A 12,778-nucleotide genomic window follows, 5' to 3' on the forward strand; every position below is an offset into this window, starting at 1 on the left:
ACAGAATATTCAAAAATGAAAAAAAATAATTGCAGCCTTAAACTTTACTTTCCAAGCAAATGTCAAAATAAATCCATAAACAAAACAAAAATGTTTTTTTTTTTGGGATGTTTTTGTCTGAAATATGAAAAGGATTGTTCAACTTTTCTTTCCTCTGCATGCTGCAAAATCTTTGCACATAGGTGCAGTTTGATATATTTTTAGTTAAATCCACCTTTTAAAGCCAAAAATCAAACTACCAGCAACATGATAATTATTCACAAAACTGATCAAAGTTGTATAAAAGTTGTTACTTTTATACGAGAAAACCTGAATTAATATATAATTTTTAAACGCAGCCTTGTTTGTTTATTTATTATGTTATTTGTTTACACTAGTGGCCGATAATCGCCATAGGTCTGCGCGGTTTAACAACATCAATAAATAAAGTTACCGCTACATCTCCTGCCAGAGCTGTGCAGCTTAATGACAATGTCGCATTTAAAGTAATAACGGTCAATAACTATATCCTCGCTTTACTACGGCCGCTGCACAAATAATAAGTTTTCTTTGTGTGGCAGTAGTGAGCTGACGTCAGGTTGGTTCCTTGAAGTGGAGCTGAATAAACCTTGAGAAGAGTCTCCTTCAATCTGCTGTTAGTAACTAACACACACACTCACACACCGAGACTCAATTACTGCCCAATTCCCTTCTTTATCATTCGTCCCCGACCTCTTTCATAACCAAAACCGACCAAGGAAAAAAAGAGGCGAGAAGAAGACCAAGCCGAAGTGTTAGTTGAACTAAAAACCCACGCTGGAAATAAGTAAAGTGTCGAAACTAAAAAAAGGTAAGTGTTTTATTTCACTGACGCTGTTTTCCTTCCCCACATCACAGAACAAGCGATGAGCTGCGTAGAGCTGGCTCCGTTTCGAGTTTCTTAGCTTTTTTCCCAGCTTGTGTAAACTGCTTTATAGATAGTTTCTTGTTTTCTGTTTCGCTGTATTTCATTCAGTCTGTGTATTCCGCGACGGCACGTTTGATGATATCCGTAAAGTTTTTTTTCTCTTTAATATAAAAACGAAGTGTTTTTTTTTTTTCGCTCTTCTGTTCTGAGTGGTGACCTGATAGTGGGAATCGTCTTTGTGTCCCTCTCTCCTTTTCTCTCTTCGCACCGTTCACTCGGGCTATTTGATAACTTGCCTTATCGGGGAGAAATTAAACTTTCTAACGGTTTGTGGTGTTGTTTGTGCTGCTTTTATCAACCGTTTGTCGGTTTTTGGGTGCGTATTTTTGCGTGCTGGATGTTGTAACCGTCAACGTTTAAAGAAAAGGGGGGTAACTAACTGTCGGACAGCCGTTGGTCCTCGCTGCCCGTCCGTTAAAAAAAAAACCCATCCAGTTTAACAGTCCCTCGACGCGAAAATAAAACAATTAGCGACAAATACATAAATATCCCCTTCGGTTCGGATTAACTTTGACGTATTATATTCATTTCTTTTTTCCCCACACAGCGGCTCAGAGTTTGAGCTTTTCGTGTTGTAGTCGTATTGCTGGGCAGCCTGGCTGCTGCCGGGGAGCTGCTATCGCGGTCGCTTCCTCAAACCGAGAGGCATGCAGGCAAGCTAGCAGCCGCTTGGCCGAGTTGTTGAAATTTATCCCTTTGTGTATATTACAATATCCTCCATTTTTTCTGCCCCTTCCAAAACAACAAGCCACTCGCCATCTTGGTTATTTTAAATTCGTCCCCCCCCCCCCCAACCACCACCACCACCACCGCCAAAGCACCCCTACCTTTACCCCCCTCTCTTCTCTCTCACTCACACAAACACGCAGGCTACTTTAAAAGGAAATGGATCCACGTTTTTTTTTCGCAAGTTTTACCAAAGTTTTAGACTTGTTAGAGAAAAACGAGACCGAGTGTCGCGTCCTGTCTGTGGTTTTAGAAAGAACACGAAGGTGGTTCATAGATTGTCAACGATGATTTGAGCTAATATTATCTCATGAGATGTTTGTGGGCGACATGTTTGCTTGAAAAAGCAAATATAAAGTGACGTAGTGTAACATGTCAGGATGGTGTTTTATGGAGAGGCAGGTGGACATGGTGGTGATTTGGTGCAAGCACAGTTAAATAAAAGTATATGGGCTATTTTTAACCTAGTGTGTTGTTAAATGTGATTTCTAAGTTTAGTCAGTGATGCTTTATGTTTATCTTTGCTACTGAGCATGAATGAATGAAGGAAGGGAGGAAGGAGGAGGGGAGGAAGGAAGGAAAGGGGATATTAATTACCAATAGGGATGGATGTCCTTAGGATTTTATCAATAGGCAGCCGATATTGATACTGCCAGTGCTTATTAGGGCTGCAACAAATGATTATTTTTATTATCGATAAATCTGTCTATCATTTTCCTGATTAATCATTTAGTTGTTTGGGCCATAATGGTGAAAAATGTCTTATTTTGTCCACAACTCAAATATAGTCAGTTCACTGTCATAGATTACTGAAGAACCCAGGAACATCTTCACATCACATCTTAGAAGCTTAAATTAGAGAATTTGGGACATTTTTTCTTTAAAAAATGACTCAAAGTGATTAATTGATTATCAAAATAGCTGCAGATTTATTTAATAGTTGACAGATAATTGATTAACTGACGAATTATTGCAGCTGTACTGCTGATGCTGATACTTAGCGATATTATTATTGATATTACCATAATTTGGTGCAAAAAATAAATACATGGCATGAACAGATGTGAAAAGATGAGGGAAATAAGTTAAATTGTTTCCAGAGTTGTTAGATTTAGCTGCATTTTCATTAAATTTAATAAAGTGAGCCCACTCCTTTGGATGTTTTGCCCTGTGCACTGTTAAAGTAATGTAGTATAAATGCCAATAACAGTAACGTTTGTCCAGGAGCCCATCGATATATTAGTACTGACCAGCCAGGAACTGGTAACGGTTCTCGATACCTATCTCCAGTTACCAAGAAACCTATTCAGGGAATAACAGTCAAAATGAAATGTAACTGGATGTCACTGCCAAATAACAGTGATTAGACATCCCGTGAATTACAAAGGTGTTTGAGGTAATTACGTGATTAAAAAGGTATTTGTTGGCAAATGAGTGTAAACTGTTGTTTACACAAAGTTGAATTGACGTATGATTGATAGATTTGCCGTCTTGACACGAGTAAGACGTGCACACTCACATGCGTCTCTCATCATCATTACACACACACACACACACACACACATGCAGTTTGAATCACCCCTGACTGAGCTGTAATTCTGGTTTGCAACAGTTTAAACAGGACGATCTTCACAGAAAGCAACGATGACCTTATCCATCTTACAAAAGGTGTTATTTTAGCTCAGAGTTAAAACTTGGGTCTCTGACTTTCTTCCCCATGTCCTGTGAGCAGTTTAAGCAAGAGGAGGGGAAAAGAAAACAAACCGAACAAATGCTTTGAAATGGAAAATCTGATCATTTCACCTCCCACCTCTTTTGTTTGCCCGTTTATTGCTGCAAAGCTGGAGTGCAGAGGAGCAGATGTTTAGCCAAACATGAAGGCGCGGTGCCTCTGTCCTTATGGGGATGGCTCTCCCTCCTCTCACTGCTGATGCATCGACATGACAGCTGCTTGATTTCATGGAGCTGCTAAGAAGCCATTAGTGGTATCAGTGAATTGAGACGGAACAGTGTCTTTCGGTTTTCTACCACCATTACAACTGTCTATTGTTAGCGTCATTTTGTGCAGATTTGTTTGAATATATGTGTGTGTGTGTGTGTTGGTGTGTGTGTGTGCAAGTGCTGCAGCTGAACATACAAACCAACAAGAAGTACTAATATATTTGTGCAGTGTGTTTTCCCATAATTTGAGAGAGGGAGAGAGCAAGAGCAAAAGTGAAAAAAGGGGAACAAATCTGTCAGAGTTTGTTTGCCATGTTGGTTTGAAATGAAAGCACACTGTGCTACCTCAAGCACACTCAAATCAGAGATGTCTCTCCTTGCCAGGCCAAGAAAAAAAAATCAACTCTCGGCTGGAGTTTTATTCTCTCTCTCTCTCTTGTCTCTCTGCTTCTCTTTCTCTCTCTCAAATTGGAACTGTTGTTTTTGAAGAGATAAAGGAGGACTTCCGCTTGACTTGAACATTCAGGAATTAAGGATAGACATAGTTAAGCCCTATTTGCATGTCTACCAAAGTCACAGCAAACGGTTGCTATTGACTAAGCTGATTAGGTGAAATTAGGTTCACGAGCTCTGTGTCTGGGGGTGCTGAATCTGACAGAACTTGGACAGCTTTTGAGAAGACAATCCCATGTGCACACATGGCTGTATTCTCTATAATCCTTTACTATTGAATATGGGGCTATCTTTCTTTTAGAGGAAACCCATAGTGTGTCTTCTTCTGAAAATGAAGTGAGGTGGGATTTATTAGGTGTGCATGATATATCGATCAAGTCGTCAGCGTGAGGTGATGCTTGCTTAAAAATATGTCACAGAATCACCTCATAATGGGAGTGATATCAGAGTGATGTCCAGTGTGTCAGGCATGCGGATGATTCATCTGTTAATAAGTGTGTACTTAACACACCATTTCTTTTAAATGTGACAACCACTAGCCTGTTTTGAATGGACAATGCTAGTAAGATACTTTTCTCATGTGTCTAGAAACTTTTGTGATGACTGAGTTGATTTCAGCCCCACATTTTGATCAGACTGTATTTACAGTCTTCATACGTGGCTACTGGTGTGACAGTAGGTATATAAGGGTTCACCTGCTGTAGTGAAAAAAAATACAAGAATGAGAAGTAAATGGCATAACAAAATATACCATTCCCTTGACTGATTGCAGAAGCCTACACACCATATAGTGTTATGTCTTAAATCAGGACATGAATGAATCAAGCAGTATTTGGATTAAATGCTAGATTAAAATGTTTAAAAGTGTTGGATCTGTGTTGTATATTTTGTTGTCAAAACCCAGGGAAATCCGTAATTTATTCAAGTTAAGAGTGCGTTTCCTTCTAGATGCTAGTTGCTATAATATCCAGGAAAACAGGATGCGTCAGCGAGAAGGGAAGGGAGTTGGCAAACGTGAGGCAATGTGAAATAAACCTTGTCCGTGAAGATGATTTATGTCAGATAGATTTAATCAGAAATGGTGGTTGGTTGTTGTGCATCCCTACCAGTTGTCTGTCACTAATTAAAGGATCAGTGTGTAGGATTTAATGGGACCTAGCAGTGAGCTTGCATATTGCAAACACGCTATTCAGTAGGCCTGGGTGACATTTACAAAATCAAATATCACAATATTATTGATCAAATATCTTGATAATGATGTTGCAACAGTATTGTAGGATGACTATTGGTGTTTCACAAAATATTAGCGCAGTGAGATTTTTAATAAATCATCAGTGACATGGATACAATGACGTAAGTGGATAAAGATATAATAGAATAGTTACAGCAGTCTGGCAAGTTCAGAAAATACAATCACTTTACTGTAATGCAGCCTTTCAAGCCAGGAAAAGACAGCACTTCTGCCATATCACAATATAATGATATTAAATCTAAAACAATATCGATGGTGACTGCAAAACACAAAATACCATATCTAGAGCCAGTGTTTGGTCATGTAGAAACATGGCGGTACAACATGGCGGCCTCCACTGAAGAGAACCCGTTCTAAGGTAACAAATAAACAAGAATTCTTATTTACAGGAGATTATACACTAATGAAAACATACTGATGAATATTATATTCAGTTTCAGCCATATTCTTCCAATAAATCCCTGTAAATCTTACACATTGGACCTTTAAGCCCATCACTGCTTTCATGTTACCGTCTGCTGTAATCTGTAAAATACAGTATGTACTGTATTTTCAATATGACAACTTGTATTATAATGTGAATGATGCATACTGTAGGCATGATAGCAGAAGGCTAAATTAATGACAGAAAAAAATAAACAAATCAGATACTTTAATGGTCTATAGAAAGTGCTTAAGAGTCAGCCTGTTAATAACTCCTTATCCAAACATTTAATGCCATTGTTGTCAGTATGTTAAATTTAGATGGAGATGAATTAGCCTCACAAACAATCTATTGATAATAATGGCCATCTGGGAGCTCTGTCAAATCTCTGCATGTTAGCGCTGACACAGAGCTGTGAAATTTAGAGAGGAAGTAGAGGTCTGCTCTGTGTTAACCAAATGATTCAAGAACTAATGTTAGACAGAGTCCTGATCATATTTCCTCATCCCTCCCTATCCATCTCCCATTTTATGTATGAATGTGCATGCAGAAAACAATAATGACAAATGAAATAATGCACCAAAGAAACTTGGGACTTTTAACAGACGTTGTTGAAGTAGATATTAATCCTATAAGGGCTAATGGCCCTTCGAGAAGAAGCCATGTTTTAGCGAAAGCCCTAAAAGCTTCTAGGCATTAGATTGATAATGCGTCTTATTGTTACAGATCAGATCGGTGCTGCAGGGTGTCTGTCTATGTCTACTGTTTTGTGCTTTGTGTTGCAGGTCCTTGCAGGCTGCTTGCTTATTGATACATGTTTACACAGCCTCACAGGTTAATGTCCTCTCAGCTGGAAAGTTGGTTAGCTCTCAGATGATCTACCTAACCTTATGTTACCTTGCTATTTTGGTAACACTGCATGTTCACTGGATGTCCTGTACACAAATAATTGTCTAAAGTGCATGCACGATGACAGGCGGCCACTTAAAAGTGAGCCCTGTCAAATATTCTGGCTATTTTTGACCATAAATGCATGCCTGTTGTCTGTCTAATGAGAAATACATCTATATTTTGAAAACTTAGCTAATGAGAAAGGGCACATATGCCTCCTGTTGTAGAAACAAACGAACAATCTCTCAACCGTTAATTAAGACTAAACAACTCAACACCCGGTTTAGTTTTCTCTACATTTCTGTGTGGATTACATATGGTGGATTAATTACCACACAATAAGCAGTGTAAAGTGCAAGTGGGTCACCCCGTGTTGACTTTCAGGAGACAGAAGACAGAGCAGCCAAATTTGGGAGGGAAAGGCGATAAGCTGCTTCTTTGCTGTTCGTCCCCTGGGCCTCTATTTATCATTCAATGTGAGAATTTCCTTGATGAAAGTCAAGGTTGTTTGTGCATGCTCTGTCTCGTTGGGATGCCTGTTTTTCCACCAGCAAGGTGAAAAGGTTGATTTTCCCCTCCAAAGAGATGCCTTGTTTGGAAAGTCCAGGCTAGTTTCTTTTAATGAAGTCTCAAAAGGTCCTGATGATTTTTCCACTTCAGGGCTGTTTTTGTTTTGTACATTAGTGAGGAGGCGAAAATACAGATGTACTTCTTGTTTTGTGGAACCATAGAGCGGCATGCATAAAAGTCCTCATAATTCGCTGTTTGTTTCCATCACATATTCATGTGCTAAAGACACAGCAAAGAAGGTTATCACTTTATGCGAGCTGAAAGCATCCATTTAATGTGGTCTTTATAAAACATTAGAGTGGCAAGAAACAAAAAAATGAATGCATTTCTTGTCTTGAAAAGAAATTACATCAGTGTTATTTGGCTTCGTGAAATGGAGACATTCAGGGTCTTCTAACATTAGCTGAACTAGAACAACATAAACATGATGTTAGGGGATTTTGTTTTCCTAAGAAAACCAAACAAGATGTTTGCTGTCATTTTTCTTCCCTACCTGTCCGTCTTGTCTAAGTGCCCATCATTTTGTTTCAGCAGGAACTTGATTATGGAAATGGCAATGAGGTCTGGAAAACCTGCTATTTAGTTTGATGTTTACCGCACCTTGACATTCTCAATCTGTAGCAGGGGGCCTGTATTTACACTTTCCTCCAGAATTCACCCATGCTGGCTGCGCTCAGATGGGAAAACGAATACTGGGAATGGAAAAGAAATAGGAAGAGGGTTTCGGATGTGGGAATGGGAATGATATTGGTTTCTCTATTGGTGTGCCTCCTGGGTCAGTGGGGTTCTTGATGATACTATAGAATAGCTTGTAGCAGGCAGGGGAGCTGTGAGCCTTGGTGGGTGTTAAAATGCACAAACACACACACACACACACACACACACACATAAACATCCACACACACACTTGCTGTCAGAACACAGGCATTTACGCATAAGGACAGGACACACACACGCACAGTCACTCACACACACACTTACACACACACACACACACACACACACACACACACACACACACACACACACACACACACACAAATGCATGAGATTGCGCCTCGACAGCCCCCATTTATTGATCTTCTTCAGCATTTAAAATCTGGTCACTGCTGCCACAAAGGCTTTTTATTTTAGCTGTGCTGGCAAAGCTTGCTCCAAGCTAAGCCAGAATTTTAAATATTTAACTCCTACGGAACGCCACGAGAAATGACAAGGATAGAGAAAAACAAACAGGGAAGCAGTTTTGAGCTGTGCAATAGCTATATGTGTATTTGTTCAGAGCCATGTTTTATGTAAAGCACGCTGGTACAATCAACTCTCAATGTGTCGACTGTGTAAGCGCTACAGTTTGGAGAAGAAATCTGCATATACAGCACCCTTTTCCTTCATGAAGTTTGTATCTGGGCATTCTTTAGTTCCCTTCAGAAAAAGTTACAGAAAAGAAACAAGCACTCACTCTGAATTTAACTTAAAGGGCCAGTTCACCCAAAAATCATAAATACCCTGGAATGATATGCTATTTATCCATCTTGATGTTTTTTGGTGTGAGTTGCAAAGTTTTTAAGCTATCAGCCATAGAGATGCCTGTCTTGTCTCCACTATAATGGGACTAAATGACACTCAGCTTGTGAGGCTCAAAGCACAGGAAACAAAAGCATTTTAAAAATTCCAAACAATGTGTTTTACCAAAAACCATGGCCGGTTACACAAGATAATCCACCTGACCTTGTTGTGAGCAGTTTCATATAGGAACTCCCTTCTTACTTGTAGAAATGAAGTAGATTCTGATGAAGTTGTCTGAAGTAGTTCCTTATGATTTCTGGAAAGAGATACTTTGAGTTAAAATTTTTTTTTTTTTTTTTTTTGGTGCTTTGAGCACCACAAGTTGAATGCCAGTTAGTCTCATTATACTGGAGAGAAGGTAGACATCTCTATAGCCAATATCTCCAAAACTCTGCAACTCACACTTAAGAAAATCTAGATGGATAAATAGCTTGACAGGCCAGGGGAAAAACATGTATTTTTTATTTTGGGGTGAACTGTCCCTTTAACTCAGTGTTGACCTACATGGCCTCTCCTTGTTAGCAGCGCAGGCTGAAATGCTAGCAGTCATTGGATTAGTCACTACTAAACCTGGGACAAGCTGCTGTTTTTAGCATTTTAAGGTTAAAAATGGATACTCGTGTAGAGAGGTGACTCGATAGTGTCTAATCCACAGAAGCCGTATAGCACGTAGTCATACAGTCATTACCATTTCTCTCTCTAAGTGTTTCTCTTTCTCGCCTCTCTCAGTGGACACAAAACAAGGTATTAAAAAATGAATTTCCCCTTTTTCTTCTTGGGAAATTGTGTTCAGTTAGTCCCAGGTGGTGTAGAGGAAACGATCTGACAAGCTGTGTTCACACCACATTTCGAAATAATTTGTCTTGAAAAGGTCAAAGCACATTTAAGTGATTTCAAAACGATTCCACATCGTAGTGAAAATGTATGTAACATTAACATCACTTATTAGGCAGCCAAGCCACATGGTTTCCTCATCCAGTCAAACCTGCTGCTGCTGTTGTTGTTTTTCTCTTGTCCAGCTACGAAAGCCTAGCCCCCGCTCAGTCTGTCTGTGGCATTGTCCCGCTTTTCCCCTCTCTCCGTCTGTCTCTCTTTCTATGTCTGTCTATCTCTCTCCTCTCCCGCTTGTGCTCTCTCTTTCTGAACGATGACACTGAGAGACAGCTGTAACGTGAGACGCCTCTCGATCCTGGCAGGGGCTTCGAAAGCCGAGGCAGAAGGGAGGGAGAGGGCCTTTATCTGAGACTGGGGGCGCTGACCTCCCTCGTTCCCCTTCTCTTTTTCCTCCTCCTTTCTCTCCCTGTCTCTGCGCGCATATATCCTCCCCCCACCACCAACAGAAGCCAAGACGGCACTTTTAAAAAAGTCTGCAGAAACCTGATGAATGAAATAGTGTGGGTTATTGCATGTCCACATCTTTTGTCTGAGTTAGATGGATGCAACTTATGCTATATTGTCCATAGTGAGTGATATCTGAGTGACATATGTTCAAGATCTGTTTAAGGACACTTTGGGTATGTGTGCGCCTGTGCGTGTGTGCTTGGATGTAGATGGAAACATCCACACACACACACCATGGACTCTAGGCTATGACTGCTAAATCCTCTGTGAGAGCTCCCGTGTGTAATCCAAACATTTAGAGCTAATTTAAGCATGCAGGCAGGAGCAGCATCCTTTAGGAAACAACAGCTCTGTCTCTGCTCTCTCCATCCTCCACCGTGTGTGTGTGTGCACTACATATGTGTTTGTGTGTGCATGTCTCGTTGTCGCTGGAGGGAAATGAAAGCACTCAATCACTCACCTGTCAGAGTACTTCAAATTCTGTCCATAACACACACACACGCGGACATGGACACATATGTGCATACACACTTACCCCTGAGGGTTTGACAGGACTGGCCCTTTATTGACTCCCTTGATCAAGGAGACAGCAGATCCATTTAATAGAAGCTCCACGCACACACACACAGGCATTGAAATCAAAGTGGATTCACATCTGCTCTCCACACAGCTCCACTGTAGCCTTTTCCTCTTATACAACAGAGCCGGTAGTCATTTAAAACTGGAGCTATACTGGGTGTTGAATTAAATTTTGAAAGCCAATACTAATAGACCTCATAATGTGGTTCATCGCGGTATATGGCAACAGTTTACTTGTCATAGTTGCAATGCGATTATACCAAAACAGCTCTGATTCGCCTTTTCATCACCAACATCTTGTGCTATTGTATGGAAGGTTGTTGTAATTATTCTCGTCCAATAATGGCCACGCATCATAGACATCCTTTTAAGATTTATCTTCCCTTCTTTTTATCAGCAGACAGCGTGAAAACTACAAGAAAATAAAAGAAGTTTCAAATTTACACACCTCATTCTCTCAAGCCAGTATCCATAGAGTGCTGCAGGGATGACAAGTTTTTGTGGCCCCAACCCCAAAGTTAGCTTCACTCTGATTTCTTCCCCCAAAAGCCAATGGGATTTTTCCAATGGATTTTGGATCAATGCAGAAAATTAGCTCTAAAATAATTTTATGGTATTGAAAAGTTTTTCCAGCAAGATAATCTTTACAAATGAGTAGATTTTTGAAGTGTAAATGCAATTACCATAAGTAAAAGGCTGTTAGGCGAATGAGAATGAACTACACCACAGTCGCACGACTTAACATCACTCCAAATAAGTGACTAGTTGCAAAAAAACATGTTTTTTCATCATAAAACAAAACCTGAAAATCTCTTAAGCTTGCATTAATTACAGACCTTTTTTCAGACTACTAACCAAAACCCACTCAAAAACCCAGTGACTTCAAGATGAGGGAACTGGTAGTGCTAATATTGTTAACTCATCTGCAAGTTTTAGGACTCATTCCTGCAGCACTCTATTAATAAACAAGCCCAAATATGTCAGCACAGCACAGTAACAAAAATGTATCACATTGTCCATGTAAAGGCACATCTACAAACATTATACACAATCAGATAAAAGAAAGTACAATGTAAATCAACCTGTCATCAGCATCCCTGTTTCAGCTGAGAGGTGTGTGTGTGTGTGTGTGTGTGTGTGTGTGCAACATTAGATAAATAAATAAACAAAAATTAAGTCACAAATGTCAAGAACAGAAATATTCTCACAACTGTTTTCCTTATTATAAAGAAAAATACAACTGAACACATCATGAATTCAAGTGTCTTCCTTTTACTCATCTAATACAAGCTTTAATTGTCTTGTTAACACAGTAAAACACACTTAGTTCACCTTTCCACTGTTCCAGCAATCACCAGCTCCCGTATAGTCGAGCTAGATCTTTAACTCACTATGTTAGATATAAAAATATTCTGACTCTACAGGCTGTTTTCCTCTCACTTGTCCTCCAACTAAGTGGGTATGTACTGTTCTGCTTAGTGAGGGGGTGCCACGGAGCAGCGTCTGGAACAACCGTTGATGGACTCACTTGCTGATAGTTGATATAGTCATCCATTGCCCCAATCATATCTTTGCAGAATATAGTTATTGTTTTTTTCTTGGCAGCCATGTTGGCTCTCTACCTTGCAACCACGTTGGTTCTGGCCTATAATAACACTGCGTGTTCACTGGGTATTTTTAAACATACAAAATGTAAGTTCTGCCAGTAGGGATCTCTCTCACATTAAAACAATGACAAAAGAAATAGTTTGATGAAATCTGAAATTGCATGGGATCATGAGAGTTCTTTTCTTCATTGTTAAACAACCACCAGTGCAGTAGAAAATCTGTCTGACATGACTCAGGCAGTAATCGTGCTCTGTGATGAGGTAATGTATTAAGTTTTGTTGATGTTTATGAGTCATGTCTGTTGACTTCCTTCCTCACTCTCTGTTGTATCGGAGATGGGTTTTTTGGAAGCTGTAGCATCCAGCGACTAGCTAACATATTATTACCTTGAATAAATGATGGATTTCTATGGGTGTTGTATAAAACATTTGGAATACTATGAGATCACAACTCCAAAATATATCTTGCTTTTTTATTATTATTG

General features: G+C 39.7%; 1 protein-coding gene across 9 annotated transcripts in view; it reads left to right on the plus strand.

Annotated features, from left to right (window-relative positions):
- The first annotated feature begins 468 nt into the window (after nt 1-468).
- baz2ba (bromodomain adjacent to zinc finger domain, 2Ba) overlaps nt 469-12,778 on the plus strand; it is a 103,727-nt gene continuing 91,417 nt past the window's right edge. For 2 of the 9 annotated variants that reach the window (XM_084714755.1, XM_084714762.1), the window contains exon 1: nt 477-829. The gene's annotated coding sequence lies outside the window, so the exon portion shown is untranslated. Of the gene's footprint in view, nt 830-12,778 lie in introns of all 9 variants that reach the window. The other 7 variants (XM_084714779.1, XM_084714805.1, XM_084714798.1 and 4 more) reach the window with 7 other exon arrangements.

This window comes from Lutjanus erythropterus, chromosome 1 (assembly GCF_056507025.1).
Source record: "Lutjanus erythropterus isolate fLutEry1 chromosome 1, fLutEry1.hap2, whole genome shotgun sequence".
Lineage (NCBI taxonomy): Eukaryota > Metazoa > Chordata > Actinopteri > Lutjaniformes > Lutjanidae > Lutjanus > Lutjanus erythropterus.